This window comes from Pongo pygmaeus, chromosome 10, assembly GCF_028885625.2.
Source record: "Pongo pygmaeus isolate AG05252 chromosome 10, NHGRI_mPonPyg2-v2.0_pri, whole genome shotgun sequence".
Taxonomy (NCBI): Eukaryota; Metazoa; Chordata; class Mammalia; order Primates; family Hominidae; genus Pongo; species Pongo pygmaeus.
In genome coordinates, this window is record NC_072383.2 from 82270872 (window position 1) to 82290352 (window position 19481).

The 19481-nt window shown below is 34.0% G+C and overlaps 1 non-coding gene across 1 annotated transcript; it reads right to left on the reverse strand.

Annotated features, from left to right (window-relative positions):
• Positions 1-18849: 18849 nt before the first annotated feature.
• LOC129011063 (small nucleolar RNA SNORA3/SNORA45 family) lies at positions 18850-18976 on the reverse strand. Its single transcript, XR_008493193.1, has one exon. It is a non-coding gene; the product is annotated as a small nucleolar RNA SNORA3/SNORA45 family (small nucleolar RNA).
• Between the last annotated feature and the right edge of the window lie 505 nt (positions 18977-19481).

Below are 19481 nucleotides of genomic sequence, written 5' to 3' on the forward strand. Positions count from 1 at the left end.
TAATTCCTCACTATGTAAACAGAAGAATAAGAGATAAGTAAATAGTTTTTCAGAAACAAACAAGTAGTATTTGCACTTGTCATTGTGACTTGAAATTTAGAATACTCATTTAGGACACTAATCCTTTTTCTAGGTTTTTATAGAATCTACTAATAAAATAATATCCATTGGTTAATCTCATGTAAAATTTACTTTTTCTTGCACACTGTTCTGAGTCACATAATATAATGGGTTTTATTTGGTCATGAGGAAGCAGGGCTAATCCATTTTTATAATGGAATAACAGAAAAGGAATTTATGTTTGGATAGCAGCAGTATTTTTATATATGGATGATTGATGCAGTTAGTAGTTTGTGGTGGTAGTTGATTAGTAATTTCTCTCTTGTCTTTTTTTTCCCCCAGAAATTAAAACAATCTCTTGTACCCTTAGGGAGTTAAAAAATTTGCAAAGGTATTTAGAGTAAATTTGTTGATGGACCAATATTATCTGGATGGATTGATACATGGATAAATGGATGAGTGGATGGATGGATGGTAGATTGATAAATAGGTGAGAAATGCAATCTGCTCCAAAAAGTTTATGCCCTTCCCCTGGAAAGGCTATGTTTTCTCTCTTGTTCCTGGTAGACATTAGGATAATGAAAATCTGTGAGAAGTAAGAAAAGGATTACTGCACCTAGTGTCTGTGGCAGTGAAACAAAGTAGGTCATAAGGGTCACCAAAAAAAAAAAAAAAAAAAAAAAAGAGAGAGAGAAAAGAAAAGAAAGAAAGAAATTAGGTTGTCAGGTGGACTTTTCCAGTTTTGGCTTTGATGCAGGACTTCTTCACCAAACAGCAGTGGGAATAGAGCAATCAATCTCAGCAGGTGGAAGTGTCAAATGGAAACATTTTGATGAATGGAGTTGGCAGAAATACAGCAGAAGAATTCTCTGGGTCAGTCAAGCTATTTTGCACTTACATACATTAGACAAAGCTGGTTTCACCCTCATCAACCCAGGACGGAAGAGACAAGTGGGGTTACCTATTTCCTGATACATCCTTTTAGGTAAGTTTATAAAAGAAATATTGATAGTGCTGGATGAAATCAAAAGTCAACAAGGGAGATTGACCAGAAAAAAAATATATATATATCTATATATATCTATATATATATGATTGCATTTAATGGTTATTCTGGGCTCTTATGGCTTGAGGGAAACGGTTATATTGTACACCTCTAATACTATACTAATTTTACGATTTATCAATTAAACCATAACATAAAGGGAAATTTGAGTTGCAAAAGGAGCATTTTTTTATTTCACAGATTGAGCAAATTAGGTGATTCATAATCTATGAAAAAGAGGGTTCCAAAAAAGTAAAGATATTTCAGATCAAATTAGGAAAAATATGTAAATAAATAAATAGCAAATGCTAGACATCAAATTTAATTGAATACTAGACACATGGAAATGCTTTTGTTTTACATTGTATGGGACAAAGACCATTTCAGTACTTAAAAATATATCAAATTGTAGTTGTGTTCAACTGTGATAACTAGTACACACTCACAGTTATGTGAGTGAGTACTTGTTCAGCTGATGAATTGTCAGCTGAACTGCTGTTCTCAACCATTCAGCTGATGAATTGTCATCCAGGAGACAAAACTCATTATTTCTTTGTTGTTGTTGTTCTTATCAAAATCTACTCACTGTGCGTAAGTGCCTTACTTGGTAACAAATGGATAGACACTACTATCCAAAACCAATTTTAATGTTACACAACTCCATGGGCTGTGAAGGGATATTTTTCTTTTAAATAAAATCTATTTAGAGAATGGGGCAACGATTTTATCTCAGAAAAAAGGTTGTAAATTATTTCTCTGTGCTATTATTTTGGAAAATCATGATGTTTTCTCTGTCTTTTTATTATTATTATTATTATACTTTAAGTTTTAGGGTACATGTGCACAATGTGCAGGTTAGTTACATATGTATACATGTGCCATGCTGGTGTGCTGCACCCATTAACTCGTCTTTTAGCATTAGGTATATCTCCTAAAGCTATCCCTCCGCCCGCCCCCAAACCCACAACAGTCTCCAGAGTGTGATGTTCCCCTTCCTGTGTCCATGTGTTCTCATTGTTCAATTCCCACCTATAAGTGAGAAGATGCAGTGTTTGGTTTTTTGTTCTTGCGATAGTTTACTGAGAATGATGATTTCCAATTTCATCCATGTCCCTACAAAGGACATGAACTCATCATTTTTTATGGCTGCAGAGTATTCCATGGTGTATATGTGCCACATTTTCTTAATCCAGTCTATCATTGTTGGACATTTGGGTTGGTTCCGAGTCTTTGCTATTGTGAATAGTGCCGCAATAAACATACGTGTGCATGTGTCTTTATAGCAGCATGATTTATAGTCCTTTGGGTATATACCCAGTAATGGGATGGCTGGGTCAAATGGAATTTCTAGTTCTAGATCCCTGAGGAATCACCACACTGACTTCCACAAGGGTTGAACTAGTTTACAGTCCCACCAACAGTGTCAAAGTGTTCCTATTTCTCCACATCCTCTCTAGCACCTGTTGTTTCCTGACTTTTTAATGATTGCCATTCTAACTGGTGTGAGATGGTATCTCACTGTGGTTTTGATTTGCATTTCTCTGATGGCCAGTGATGGTGAGCATTTTTTCATGTGTTTTTTGGCTGCATAAATGTCTTCTTTTGAGAAGTGTCTGTTCATGTCCTTTGCCCACTTTTTGATGGGGTTGTTTGTTTTTTTCTTGTAAATTTGTTTGAGTTCATAGTAGATTCTGGATATTAGCCCTTTGTCAGATGAGTAGGTTGTGAAAATTTTCTCCCATTTTGTAGGTTGCCTGTTCACTCTTATGGTAGTTTATTTTGCTGTGCAGAAGCTCTTTAGTTTAATTAGATCCCATTTGTCAATTTTGGCTTTTGTTGCCATTGCTTTCGGTGTTTTAGACATGAAGTGTTTGCCCATGCCTATGTCCTGAATGGTAATGCCTAGGTTTTCTTCTAGGGTTTTTATGGTTTTAGGCCTAACGTTTAAGTCTTTAATCCATCTTGAATTAATTTTTGTATAAGATGTAAGGAAGGGATCCAGTTTCAGCTTTCTACATATGGCTAGCCAGTTTTCCCAGCACCATTTATTCAATAGGGAATCCTCTCCCCATTGCTTGTTTTTCTCAGGTTTGTCAAAGATCAGATAGTTGTAGATATGCAGCATTATTTCTGAGGGCTCTGTTCTGTTCCATTGATCTATATCTCTGTTTTGGTAACAGTACCATGCTGTTTTGGTTACTGTAGCCTTGTAGTATAGTTTGAAGTCAGGTAGCGTGATGCCTCCAGCTTTGTTCTTTTGGCTTAGGATTGACTTGGCGATGTGGGCTCTTTTTTTGGTTCCATATGAACTTTAAAGTAGTTTAGTAGTTTTTTCCTATTCTGTGAAGAAAGTCATTGGTAGCTTGATGGGGATGGCATTGTCTTTAGAATTCAGAACACACAGTGAGGGGTAAAAAGTTGGATGGAAAAAAAAAAGAGTGTGCTCGAAAGTTTCTACTTTATCATTACCCCAGCATGAATAGCAATCTGAATGGTGTAGTCAGAAGAGTGTATTTGATGACAAATCTGGTCATTATTAGACAAAATATTCCCTTGTATTCAGACTCATGAAATGGCACTATATCCTGAGCCTGGAAATATTTTCCACTTGTGGGGAAAATGATGAATGGTATTTAATTGCCTATTCACATTTTTTTATGCCACAGGAGTAGATTTGATGTGGACAAATTTTCAACAAATAGACATCTGGTATCCTTGAATGTGTAAAATCAAATATCTCTCTTCTTTCCTCTACCTCAACTTACCCCCAAGTTTTAAAATCATTGCAAGAGAAGACTTTTTTAAATAAATGGAAACTTTTAATAACATATTGTCCAAAAAGCTTTCTTTTTAAATTTTCTTTTGTCACAGAGGAAAAACTGAATGGATATAAAGTAGATTTTTATGCAGACAAGTAATAACAGTTTTTTAGGAAGTAGTATGACAATTAATATTTGATGTGAAATACTAACAGATATTGTGCATACTGCTGTTTTCTAAGACCATAAAGTCATGAAGTAGTTACTGTAAATGTGGTACTACATAGTTTTATTTCATTTTCAAGTTTCATGTGTATCAACAAAGCACCTGATTTTCTAGCCATAAATTAGTGTTCAAGCAACATCTTTACCATTCAACAATCACAGTGATTTTCAATGATTTATTCTCTATCACCTGACTTTACTAAGTACAATCTCTCTTCCTGTCTCTCAATCCCTTTAAAATTTCTAATTCTCATTGAATATTTTCCCTTGCCTTTCAGCAACAGGAAGTTATCCACATATTAATGAAGATCAAAATAAAGGCAATTCATAGGGACAATAAATGTTTTATATAATCTAAAGTTATTTTGTTATTTTATGTTATCTGTATTATAATTTGATTATGTAGGATTACCATATTTATGCATATGCAAACACAACTTAACAGGCATTTTTTTAATTAACTTATGAACTTAGATTATATCTTTCTATGAATTCATACAAAATTAACAATCTGTTCATTTGGGCTCAATAATTGTTGTGCTAATTCATAACTTTTGGTAAATTCTTGGATTTATTATCAGATTCTAAGATGGACAAGATGTTTTCATTATTACAAGTAATTTTAATCATATCTAGATTTAAATGGTGTAGTTAAATCTGTAACTTTCTTGCCTGTAATTCCCAGTCTAGGATGAGGAATTCATCTGCACAGTTACATTCAGTTCTGTTTTACCTTTTCCAAGCAACTTTACTAAGATTATTGCTCTCAGCTTAATCATGACCCAACAAATCCTATGCCTCACAGAGGCCTTTCAACAAAGAGGTGGATAAGGTGGGTAAGGAAGAAAATCAGTTTATATTCCAGGGTTTGAGATGTATATTCTCAAATGTAACCTCATAGCATTGTACTGGCACATTACTCTAAAATTAATTTACCCTGTTTGGTATGTAAGTTTTCATGAAAAGCTTCTTGAGAACATAAGGTTTCTATTACTCCAGTTTTTTCCAACAAAATCTCAGGTAGTACCTGTACATAGTAGCTACTGATTAATATTTGTTTCAATGAATCAAGGGATCACATGGTGTTGAATTAGGCATAAACATAATAATAATTATATTGTTTAGTATTTATATTTCCATCACTGGGCTAAATATTGAACACATATCCCATTTCATGTTTAAAATAAGTACATGATGCAAATATTATCCCCATCACATTACATTCCCTAATTCAATGCATACTAAGATTTTTGTAGTTATTTGATGATTTGATAGTATCGAGACTAAGGATTATTGCTGCAATGGGTATTATCTAATACCAATTAGATTCTTCCTGGTATTAGCTAATACTATAAAGGTAATTTATTTGGAATAGGAGAAGGGAGTCATGTGATGGATTAGGCCTACAGAAACAAAGAATTTGGTATATTTAATATACTTCGATCTGCCATTTGAATATAAAAAATTGATATGCTATATAATATAGAAAAATTTTACTAGCCGAGACCAAAAATGGTTGAATATGTCATTTTATTCAATCTGCAGGTCTCAGCATTTCATGTTAAGTCATTTGGACATGAGTGAGATGGAGCAGATTTGTGAGAATGTTCCACTTTGGAAATTCAGAAGCTAGGATATAGCTCAGAATTTATTATCTGTAAATGTCATTCACCAGAAAGTAAGGACAACCTATTTGTTTAAGTATTTTATTAAGACAAAATTCAAACACATACAAATTATATAAAATGATATAATGCTATACAACATCTAGATTTAAGAAGTATAAATGTATTTTATTTGCTTTATCTAAAGTTTTAAAGAATTATTTGAAAGTAAATAAATATAAATATCTTAATGGCTCAGTATGCATCTCTCAGAAACTTAACTAAATACTTAGACTATTATAAATACTTCTCAAATCACATTTTTGGGGAAAGTCCAATAATATCATTTGCAGCTGATTATTTCAAACCAGGATCCAGTCAAGAATCACATGGTACATTTATTTAGACCAGATTTTAAAAAAGATAGCATTGACCTGGGAAACTTGCTCCAAACATTTGTGGCAGATTAATAAGGATAGGAAAGGAAAATCTATATGCGGTGTATCAGTTACCTATTGCTGCCTTACAAACCAACTCAAACATGGTGGCTTAAAACAAGCACTATCAATTTAACTTACAATTTTGTGGTTTGGCAATTTGTGCTTCAGCAAATAATTGCTTTTGTTACTGGCTGGATTCTCTAATACATCTGTGGTCAGATGCCAGCTAGTTGCAGGATGGCTGAGAGAGGTGGGCCTACAATGCCCCTATTTATATATGTGATGGTTGGCATTGTGTCAGCTAGAGCAATAAGAGCAACCAGCCATATGTCTCTCATCATCTATCAGGGTAGAGTGAGCTTGTTCAAATTCTGTCTCAGCCAGGTTCCCAAGAGAAATCCTACTGGAATAAGCAAGTTTCAATGTCTCTCAGATTCAATGTATGGAGAAAGGTTTTACCTTTAAGTGGAAAGGACTGCAGAATTTCATTTGAAAGGGATTTGCGTAAGATGGGTGAGAAGAATCATGACCCATTTTTTGTAATCTACCACTCATACATTGCCTTAAGATGTTCACTATGTGTAGAGTATAGTAGAACTAATTCTGTTTTTCAGTCATTTTTAAAAATTATTGGTTCAAAGTGCTTGGGTAAAATTTTACTCAAAACTTCCAAAACTTTCTACATGGGAAAGTTTAGACAAGATTCTTAACATCCTATGGGTCTCAAGAAAAGGAAGAAGAGAGAAAGACACTCCACAGTCCCCAACCCCTGACTTCAAGAACCTCAGGCAAAGGCGAGGCCAATATTCAAGACAGAAAGGGGAGAACGTGGAAGTTAAATTAAAAATCAAAATCTTAAATTGCATTGTGCTGTGTTGGGCTTTTATAATAATTATGACTCGGGAGCAATGAGGTCTTCCAAGATTCTCATTAGGAGACAGAATATAGTTCAGTTGAAGCCAATGATTGAAGATAAACTATTTTTTGTTTGTATTCTGCCAAGGTATTTCTAAAATCAGTTTGATTTTGTGTGTTTATTTTGTTTAAATTTTTATATATACCTGCACTTCATTCCAAAAAGAGTGTAGAGACTCTACGTATTAAATAATTAAATTTAAGTGGCAGAGTGGTGAAGAAGTAAAGCAATAGGGAAGACATTAAGAGACAAGGGAGAGAGTATACCAAAAAATATCCACAATTTTTTATTCTTTGCTGGAGTGGGTCATATAGCCAATTTCAAGTGTCCTAGTAGCCAATACAAAAAAAAATCAATATATTCAATTTCAGTATTTACAGTGATTGTGAATAAAAGCAAACCAGTTGCTATGGAGAATAAATCATCAGAGAACAGATATTTATTAATCAGCTGCTGTATGCTAGACAATGAGAATTTTGCGATCAGATAAGTTCCTTGACTCCATGGAACTCACAATCCAGTGTGAAAAAAAAATTAGACAAATATTTAGAAGTGTAAATGAGAAGTACAGCATATAGGAAATGACTGTTTCCTCTATTATACTTGCTTGGTATTCCTCTGGCATGTGAAAATTATCAGAATTTGCGTCTATTTGGAACTGGGAGTGCGTATGTATTTCCATGTGTATCATGCACCATTAACCAATATTTAACAGGACTTTAGCCTTTCTCAGAAATTAGAAATTGTTTAAGGTGAGAATATATATTATTCAACATTTTTATTCCTTGCAAAAACCACTACAATTCAGTTGTTGAATTACACTGTAATATATGAGTGATTTTAGGTGTAGTCATTGGAACTCTATCTACAATAATTGTGGAATCTGAAACTTTACTTCTATCCTTAATGCAGTGGCTTTTTCATGCATAACATATTGCTCATTTTCCAAGAAAATTACAGGAATGGTTAACAGAAGTGGAAAATAGTTTTAGAAATAGGGTTATTTTAGCAGCAATCCAATATAAACAAATAGTAATGCGGTTAATAGTGAGAACTTTATTCTTGTGCTGACTGGAAGCTTCTGTCCTGTTTATATTGTCAGCCTAAAGAAATCCTCACAAGATTTTATAGCCCATTTCCAGCTAGTCGAACAGAATATTTTCAGGTAGAAATAATGCAATGCTTCAGTTTTAAGTTTCAAATAAGCAAATAAAAGATATGTGGGGAGAATATTCTGAATCTAATGGTGAGTGTAAATCTGAAGCCAAATAATAATTAAGGATTAAAGTATTGTCATGTTAGCTTAAGCTGTCAGGAAATAGTTAATAAGTGATAATGTCACATGATCCTTGGGGTGTTGCTTCATCAGCCAGATACCTCTGTGGCCAGTGGCACCTTTGCCTGAGTATGCTTGTGACTGCTGGGCTCGTTCTGCCCCCTCGTCTGGGCATGCTGCACTCAGCTCAAGCTACTGGCCTGAATCTCACACCTGCCAAGGGCAAGCCAGGGGCAGAGCAGCAAGGCACGTGTGAGCAAGTGAGTGCAGGGTCTAGCCACTGCACAGCCAGGCACACTGGCTGCTGTGGCAGGCCAGGCAGCTCCAGCTGCTGGCATAGGTGCCAGCTCCATGCAAGCTGTGGCTGGACCAGATGTACCACACACAGCTTCTGCTTCAGGCACTGCATCCAGATGAGGGGAACACAGTGACACCTGGAAGCTTGGAGATGCCAGAAACCACAGAGCCTCGAAGAGGGTGTCACAGCCCTGGCTCGGAGAAGCCTTAGGTCTGGGCTCTTCCAAGGTCTGCAGAACATCTCTCCTCCTTGCCTGCAATGTGGCAACTGGGCGGGGGTGGGGAGGTGCTGTTTCAGCCCTGATTGCGTTACAACTCTTCCAATCCCACCAATTGGCAGATCCCAAGTTTTTGTCCTGTGTCCAGAAAGAATAAGGTATGTGGACAACTGGAGGGTGAGCAAGGTGGAGAGGAGCTTCATTGAGTGACAGTAAAACTCTCAGGATACCTAAAATGGGTAGCTCCTTTCTGCAGGCAGGTCATTCCAACATCTGTTTGAGTCTGGCTGAGTCTGGGGTTTTTATGGCCTTAGAAGAGAGGAAATATGTGCTATTTGGTCCATGGATAGCCATGAGTGGGCCCAGAAAAAGCACCATAATTTCTCAGTCTGGGCTGTGGACTCCACCCAGAACCGGCAGCCTGGGCCCCAGGCTTCAGGCCGTCCCTGGCTTGAAGGTGGCGTTTCACCGGGACCTGCCCCTTTCTACCCAGGAATCTGTCTGCCTCATACTGCTATCAACATGCCATCCACAATGCCCAGGTTGTTAATGCTGAGGGTCACCTGTAGGCCCATTCCAAGCCACCCTCACGCTCCCTCAACCTCCCTGTGATGCTCCTTAGTGCCCAAAGTCTGGAGGGGGTGGAGGCAGAAGGGGGCTGGTGTGTCAGCATTGCCCGGGATGAGCACACCCCTAGCCAGGTCGCAACAGCCTTCCCAGCTTGGCCACAACTTTGTTCCACACCCATTTGAGCGCAGGGAGCAGGGAAGAGCCAGACAGCAGGAGCAGGCACTTTCAAGCCTGCGAGGGAGAGGGGCTTCCTGGGCCTGGCCGAGAGTGTAGGGATGTCCAGGTCTGGAGACATGGCTGGGTGGCTGCAGCTGTGCCTGGGAATGCGGGACTCCAGCCCTGCTAACTTGGTAGAGAACGTTGCTCCAGCTTGTTCCTGGCCCCTGCTAGGTCCATGGAAGTTGCAGACCCAGCCACACCTCCCCTGCTGCATCCGGCATCCCTGCAGCAGCTGCTCCAGATGGGCCACCACTGCCATCAATAAGTTTTGACATATGTATTAATTAGAGTATAAGATAAGCTTCTGTTAACCAGAAAAGAGAAAGGGACCACTAAATCAGTGCATAAAAAATATAAATTTACTTCCACTAATCCTAATGGATAGGACCCAGGTTTGATAGGGTAGTACTGATGGCTTCAAAACTTGGCTTTCATCTTGGATTCAAAAGATGTTGATCTAGGTTGTGCCATCATCCAGACAGAAGGAAGAGAGAGAGGACCACAGGAATGCATGGCAAATCTTTTCAAGTTGAGTCCTGGAAGTGGTAATCATCACTTAAACTCAACAACTATAGGAGTGAAAAAAACTTAATCTCATCGGTTTGTGGAGCTACAGAAGGCTGAAAATGTAATATTTTGAAGAGCAGACAATATCCACATGTTTGGAAGAAGGGAGAGCATGTACTGGGGACACCTAGTAGTCAGCCATAAGATATTCTATCCTAACCAAAATTTCCTAAAAAATACTTTGGTTCTCAGATTTATAGATCTTACTTTTATATTTTATAATACATGTGCCTTAAATACAATTAAAAACAGTTAAGGAATAGGTTTACCCATAATTTCAGCCTTTGAATTTACCAAGTATTTTCTATTCCATCATGTATTTTCATTTAAAAAATTGTGTAACATTGTTATGAAAGGTTATTAACATTCTGGTTATATATGAAAATAGTTTATGGTCATTGTCCATTTTTATTGCATTTACTCATCATACTGATAGATAAATCATATTTCCTGTGTTTAACTGTATGTGTCAGAACACCTCTCAGAAAATTTCCTATATTCGTTGAGAATTTTGGCACTTGACCTATATTCTTTACCCATAAGCTCCTGTAATGATTATAGATAAATACAATGTCAAATTTTGGCACTTGACCTATATTCTTTACCCATAAGCTCCTGTAATGATTATAGATAAATACAATGTCAATCCATCATCTTATCCTTACTATTCATTGAAAAGAAAATCGAATTCTGGGATTAATATGGCCCTTAGTAGACTATAATGTTTATCCAGAAATGTAAGACTTGCTCCAGATATGCAGGACATTTTTTTCAAGTAATAGAAAAGAAAAAAAAGAAGAAATGTATGACTGCCTCAGAAAAGTGTGTGGGGGCTATCTCAAATAAGGGTGTTTATAGGATATCTTTAACTACATTGGTGTATCCCTTAAAATCTGGAGCCTAGCCCTTAGGTTTCCAGAAACAGAAATGAAGAAATCATCCAATCTCTCAAGGAGAAGTCTCAGTAATCAAGTCAAGTGAGACAAGGCTGATATATATAAAATATAAAGGTATATTGGGTTAAAATAATTGCTGGTCTGGAACAATTGCATAAAAACACTACTTTACAAATATTTATGAGGGTGAATGTTTTGCACAAAATAGCATGCCATTGGGGTATAGATAGACAAATTCACCCTTAGGGAATAATACTCAAATTAAAGAAATAACTTATCTAAATAATTGTAATACAGGACAATGAACAATGAGACAGAAGTAAAATATCACTGTCTTTAAACTTTCAGCCTTCTAACTTAAAAAACAAGTATTCCTCATATCTTCAAGGTGTTCAACAAATAATTTGCTTCCCCTCATCTGATATATGGCCCAGTCTTCAAAACATAGTTAACATTGTTTGAAATAGGATATAGTACATTGTTTGAAATAGGATATAGTAATACTGGGAATACTATTTTCCTAGCACATTTATTGATTAGACATGTGTTCCCCATTGATACGTAATGTGACTGTTAAAATATACGTATTTCTCATTTTTATTGTAGGTCTACTTTAAGGATCTATGTGATTTTGGTAATACATTAGCAAATTTACTAATTTCTAATTTAGCAATATGCTGTCTTCATTATGATGCTCTTGTGATAGCTCTTCATTTCTTATAAAGTACGACACCTGTATTATACAGGATATAATTCAGTTGTGAGTAAGTGAAAAATAAAATTTCAAAATTTATGTGGATTAAACACAACATAAATTTTTCTCACACATAAATAGGTAATGGATAGACCAGAATTAGTAAATCAGCTCCACAAGCATTAGGACCTAGGGTATTACTACCTTGTTTTTGTAGCAAACTCAATACCTGGTTTCTTATTCATGCTTTGGTCCCAGTAAATGAATTCAAATTCTAGACACAGAAGAGAAACCAGGAGGAGAGACGCATTCTCTCTGCCATTAAGGGTGGATACTAGAGGTAACATATACCATTAACACTTCCATTAACACTTAAGTCCCACTTAACAGAACTTAATCGCCTATAATTATAAGAAAGCCCAGGAAATATTCACTTATATTCAGAGATATTTCTGCTAAATTGAAAAAACTATATGTTAAAATAGATAATGGGTGTCCATTATTTTCTGGGTAGTCTCTCAATTTAATTATCTTCAAGAATATGAAGTTTCTTCTTGTATAATTCATTCAAGTACACTCTAGAGTGATTATCTCAAAGGCTATTTAAGAAACCTGGAGAAATCCTAATAGATTATTTTGGGGAGAATTTATAACTTAAATTTTCTATACATAACACTGCATACTGAGAAATCTCAAAAAATATAGAAAGTTGATGAAAAGGGATAAAATTTCAGAAATTCCTTGCATTTTATATATCCATATAAAACAGAAAATATGACTTAGAAAGACATCATTTATATTAGCAACAAAATGTGTAAGACAATGAAGAACACATTGAGATATCTTAGTAAACAGTGATTTTTCCCTGAACCTTTATTTACATATATATTGTTTTCATTAGCAAACACTTGCAGAACATTAGGTAGAATCAGTGGCAATGATCATTCTCTCTAATTTTTTTGTTGTTTATGTTAAAGGGAAGTTTTAAAATTTTTATCTTATATATATCATATTTCAAACATTGTTTATAGAGTATTAAAAAGGAAAGAAAGAAAATATATGAGCTAATGATCTATTTCAAGGTGTAAGACTAAGAACAAAAAAAAGAACCAAAAAAAAGACCAAAAAAGTAGAAGTAATTGTAGCAATACAATAATAAATGTAGATCAAAGCCAGTGAATAAAATTCAACAAAGAAACTTTTTTTTGAGATTTGTGTACTCACACAAGAATATGTAAAATGTGGAAACCAAGTTTAGAAATGTAATTACAGACTAATCTCAGTAATGAAAACAGATACAAAAATACTAAATAAAATTACAACAAAACCCTCAATCTAAACAACAAAACAAATTTAGAAAAAAAAAATCTAGAAGGCAACAAAGCCATGACCGTGATTTTTCCCAGATGTGATGAGAGGAAAAAATGGTTTCATATTGGTCTCTATAAACTATACATATAGGGTTATGGCAGTCACTTTAGCAACTTAACTGATTTACCTGCTGATTTGTAAAGTGTTTTTATCTTCAATAAATTTTGAAATTATCTAATTACTTTTTTTCTGAACATATTGAAATAACTAATTGGTCTCTTTCTTTTGCTCTGTTAATGGGTCAGTTAATATTATTTAGTGTGAAAGCATTTTTTTTCTCTCATCACATCTGGAGAAAACCACTATGGTGATGGCTTTGCTACTTTTTAGGGTTTTTTTTTTTCCGAATTTGCTCTATTTTATATTTTTAGATTTAGGGTTTTTGTTGTGATAGTATTTAGGGTTTTAGTGGTTTTTTTTTTCATCTGTTTTCATTACTGAGATTGGTCTATAATTACGTTTCTAAACTTAGGTTCCCCGTTTTACATTTTTTTGTGAGAGTAAACAAATCTCAAAAACAATTGTTTATTTGATGAGTTTTATTTACTGGCTTTGATCTACATTTATTATTGTTTTTATTTCTATAATTTCCTTTCTTCTATTTTTTTGAGGGTATTTTCCTTTTCTTTGTCTTACACCTTGAAATAGATGAATAGCTCCTACATTTTCTTTCCTTTTTAAAGAGTCAATAAGCAATGTTTAGACATTTTTTTCTGGTTACCACTTTAGTTGTTTTCGACAATAACAGCTTTTCTAAATTCTTTTGTAATTGTAGTTATTCAATTTTTATTTATAATATCAGTTTTTAAATATCTAAATTACATTTAAATTACATATCTAAATTACATTTAGATATTTAGATATTAGTCAGTTTATATGACACCGATTCTTTGAAAATTGATGAAAGTACTTTTTGAAATTAATACATAATTTTAAAGGTCAAATGTAATTCAGAAAATAATGCATATTCTTCAGCTTCTGTGACATGTTTTATATCTGTCCATTAGATCAAGTTTGTTAAGTATGTTTTCAAATTGCCTATTTTTTTTAGTTTTATCAACTATTATTTAAAGATGATAAAAATCTCCCACTATCGTGGTGTTTTTCACACGCTTATTGTAATACCATTTTTAATTAGTGCACATTAGTAGTTGGATAAATGTTTTGAAATATATGTATTCACTTTCTCAATATGTAGTAACCTCTTTTTTCTTTGGATAAATATATTTTATAAAATAAATTTAAGATAATTATTCTTTATATTTCACTCAGTAATTTTCAAGTATAAAGTTCCCCCTTTTCAGTATACCTTTCTGTGAACTTATATTTTTGTGAATATCTTATGTATGATTATGATATATGACAATTGAAATTCACATGAAATATTTTTACCACATTAATTTATGCTATGTTTCCTTTTTTAACTTTTTGTCTTCTATTTTAGTTTTATAATTCAATTTTTCTTCTCATTCTTTTGAAAATTTATTGCAGTTCTTCTGTTGATTACCTTTTCTTTTTTCTTTCCTCTTTGGCTGTTTTTAAGACGTTCTTGATGTCGTCAGTATTTTGCAGTTTTACTATGATGAATCTAGGGGCGGAAGTTTTGTTTTATTCTGATTCATGTCCACCATCCTTCACTATTTTCTAGATTTTCAGAAGCTATGTTGGACCCTTATTATATTATTTTTAACCCTCTTTTGTATTTCCTTTGTATGTCTTTGTGTCCTCTGTACAATCTGATACTTGACATTTTGCACATTTAAATTCAATTTTTAAACTTCTAGATGTTCTATGAGGGGATCTGTCTGCCAATTTACCACTTGGAGTAGATATAAGCTTCCAACTCCATCTCCTATCCCTGAGCAATATTATAACTCAAGTCTCTAGGTTTCTGAAATCATCAAAAGTTCTTATGCCTACCAGATTTTCTGCAAGGGCTTATCACAGTGGTTTCTAACTTTCTACTGTTTACATCCTCTGGAAAGTTTTCTTATTTCCTTACATATTCAGGTGTGCATTTTGTATGATGTTAACTTTATATTGTCAAGCATATCTTATGTCTTGGAACTGGGGTATTTTCAAAATAACTTTTCAAACATTGACAGAACTGAAGTCTGCACTTCTCATATGCGTCTATGTCATGGACTAACAATATGAAATTGTTTAAGAGAGATATTCTATTACTTTTAAATACATTCACCTTTTAGTAAAAGAGTATTTTCTTCATACACAAATTTATTTTACTGTCAAAACTGAGTATTCATCTTAGTAAATATTACGTTTAAAGAGTAAAAATGTTATCACATTACTGTTAAACCGTAAGAACTCATGTGGCCACCTTTAGTTAGAGAGTTATGTCAGAACAAATTTAACTGGAGTAGATAGAAACGAAAATGTAATATTTTAAGTAAAGACTGAAGGTAAAGTAGAAATAAATGCTATGCTATTAGATGCCAAAACCACAGAATAGCTTTACTACGTATCTGCAGCACTTTTTGCATAAAGCCATATGTAGCTAACAAAATTCTTTACTTCTACTAGAAACAAATTTATTTGAAGTATGAAGGTGTCAGAGTAATCCTTCCTTCACATTGCATTTTATAAAGCTGTCACTGTATAGTTGGATTTCAAAGCTTTACTTGCTGCCTTAATGTATAAAAGAAGGAATAATCAGGAGGCCCACAAATAAAAATTACTAGAGAAAGTGATATCCTTAGGCATGTGATCTTCTAGTTATTCTTGAATCCTCTTTCTCCCTTGATTTTCTCTCAACCAACTTGCCCCACTCCTACAAACCCATACACTGTTGCGCATTCTTTAAATTCTATCTTGATAATGCCTTTCTTATTTATTCTTGTGTTTATGTCTAATTTTGTTGGCAATTTTGGATTGCCATAGGCAAGTAATAATTTTCAAAGTTTTGCTTCTTTTCAATTACACCCTTACTCTCATCTAATTGTATAGTTTCTACATTGATAACTTCCAGAACTGCATCTTATATCCTATCTGTCTCTGGATTCAACTCCTGGTATGTATTACTAACTATAGATATTTGATGTACCTGAAACTTTTTCCTGGCAAACTGAATGTATTAATTTTCCAGAAAATCTCTTCCTCTTGAATCCCCCTTTCCTGTTTATGACAGAATTCTTGTCCTATTCCCCCAATCTCCTTTGACCTTGCTTGTCTGTTCTCCCTGACAACAAATCTATCAATTGTCAAGTTTAGGCTTGTATTATCTTTCTACATTTATCAACCCTTTTCTTCTGTAATTACTATAAAATATTTTAAGCATACATTAGCTATTAGAAAAATACAACATATATATTTATTTTTGTATGGATGGTCAGATCTTAATCTCTTGCTGTGTTTAATTCAGATTTATTTTTCTATTTTAAATAAATTATAGCTTTAAAAATTGAAGACTTCTATATATATATTTACTTATATATATAGACTTCTCTCTATATATATTTTTCTGATCACATGCCCATCGTTTCATCTCTTGAATACCTGCTTTTCTGAATTTGATGTTTATTATTTATATTTATTACTTATTTTCATTATTTACAAATATATAACACTGGCTTATATATTTTAAAATTTTGTATAAAAGGTATGACATTGTATATACCTCCTGAATTTTTTCACGTTATGTTTTTGAAATTTGTTCCTGTTGATATCTGTATCTCTAGTTTATTAATTGTGATATGCCAGAGTATAAACAGAACATCATTTGTCCATTTGAATTTTACAGAATATTTAGATTAATTCTAATTATTAAATGTTGAAAAATGCAGCAATATTCTTATAAATGTCACACTGTGCAGATATATTAAAGCTATATATAGTATCTACTAGTAGTAAAATCACTAGGGTATAGAATATGTTAGTTTTCAGTTTTCCTAAGCTTTTGTCAAATAGCTTTAGAGAGTGGTTGAATCAATTTTTATTTCCTGTAATTAATGAGATTTCCATTGCCCCTCAATCTTATTAACAACTGTTATTAAGAATTGTTTTGCCAGCTTCATGCCTTTAATCTTAGCACTTTGAGAGGGTGGGCCAGAAGAATTGCTTGAGGCCAGGAGTTCAAGACCAGCCTGGGCAACAGAGTGAGACCCCATCTCTAATAATAATAATAATAATAATAAAAAGCCAGGCGCAGTGGCATGTACCTTTAGGCCCAGCTAATTGGGAAACTGAGGCAGAAGGATCACATGGAGTTCTAGGCTAAAGTGAGCTATGGTCACACCCCTTAACTCCAGCCTAGGGGACAGAATGTGACCTTGTCTTGATAAGACGCAATAAAATTGTTTTAATTTTTCCCAGTCTACTGGATAGAAATGATATCTGTATTTCTCTGATTACTAATGAGATTGCAACATACTTATTGGCCATTTTATTTTTCTTTTTGCAAATTGCTACTCATATTCTTTGCTCACTTTTATATAAAGCCGATGCTTCTTAGATTATTTTACTATGACTTTAAGAAGCTCTTTATATATTCATAAAAGAATGATAATTATAACTAACATTTATGTGGTGCTTATTAGGTTTAATGGACTTAAAAATGTTTTCTATTTATTAGCACATTTCATGGACACTAATTCTATTTTGGTTATATATGATAAAATACGTTTTATTTGACTGCTGCCTTATAATGTACAGAATATATTCATTTTGGTATATTTAAATTCATTAGCCTATTTGTTTTATTTTTTTTTCAATATCTCTAGTTCTTTGTTGCTACAAGGGTATTAATATATTTCCCTATATATCCTTTTTAAGTAGTAATCATCTTTATTTTCACATTTAATTATCTAATACCCCTGGAGTTTACTTTCAGCAACATTGAGATCCACTTATTATTATTTTCACAAGAAGACTAGTTGTCTCATCACCATTTGTGTTTTCCAGCTGAATTCTTAAATCTCTTGTCACGTATAAACTTTCCACAATTGTGTGAATCTGTGTCTGAGCTCTCTATTATGTCCAATTGGTCCATTTATCTATTCCAATGTCAACATACTTTACTACAATTAGTATAACTGCATAATATATCCTGGTAGGGATATATTTATTCATCCACCTTGTTCTTTTAAAATTGTATGTTTATGCCCATTCTAATTATTCTTGACAAGTTCATTTTAAAACCATATCAACATTTTTGGAATTAGACTGGCTGTGTAGATTGTATTTTAGAAAAACTGTAATGTTCCTGATATTGAGCCTCTTACATATGAACAGAATTCAATTTTCAGATTTTCATTTATCTTTATAATCTTTTACATTTTTGAATAAAGTTTTGTCATTTCTGTCTTTTAAAGATCTATACATCTTTAATAGATTGGTACTTCATTATTTTTTGATAATGTAAGTGACACAATTTTCTACATCAGCTATTTTTAAAAAGCATTTGTTAACATTTAATAAACCTCCCCCCATGTGACTTTAAGTAACCAAGACTAGCCCCATACTCATAAACACTCTTAATCTTCTCAGCTCTTCTGCTGAAGAATTTGGCTTTCATGATGATAGGCTGCTTTGGGAACTTTTCCTTCCCCAGACAGAACATTTTAGTAGGCCTATAAAAACAGAGAGATGGCTTATAATACACCATAGCAGGTACCAACTCCCTGATGAGTATGAGGAAAGATGCCTACCAACCCACACCTTCTGGGATCTAGGTAGGCCATGTTTTAGATATGCATACTAACAGCCACTGATTGCTCCTGCCAGTGAATCAAGACCAGTAGATTCATCGAGAACTCTAGCACACCAGGACAAGAGCTGTGTCAGGATGTTACTCTAGTGTCAGCTCGAAATTAGCTTTTGAGTGTTTATTCTGGCATATAATAGCACAAATTTAATTCCATAACATTGTTTATTTTCTTTTCTCCATATTCAGTTTCCAGATTCAGATTCTTAACCATCTCATTGTTATTTTTGCAGAAGACAGTAGTTTTCCCTCTTGCTTGGTACAGTCATTAGACATTCTTCATCTTTCATCAGTAACATTCTTAAAGTACATTCCCAGCTAAGAGACTTCTATTTTTATCTATTGCCAATATGGCAAATTCAAGACTTGTGAAGCTTAAATACATGACCTTAGCATGCCCTGCATGTTTAGGCTCATCTACTCTTTTTCCATTTTGTGATCTGTTCCCAAGCTCACATGGCTTGTGGTAACTTGTAGTTTGTTGTAGGATACCAGCGTGCCTGCCCCAGTTACTTGCTGACTGTGGCTAAGATGGTGCCTTTAGTTTTTTGACATGTGGTCCTCTCCAAAGGGAAGTTCACAACATGGCAGCTTGATTATTTTGA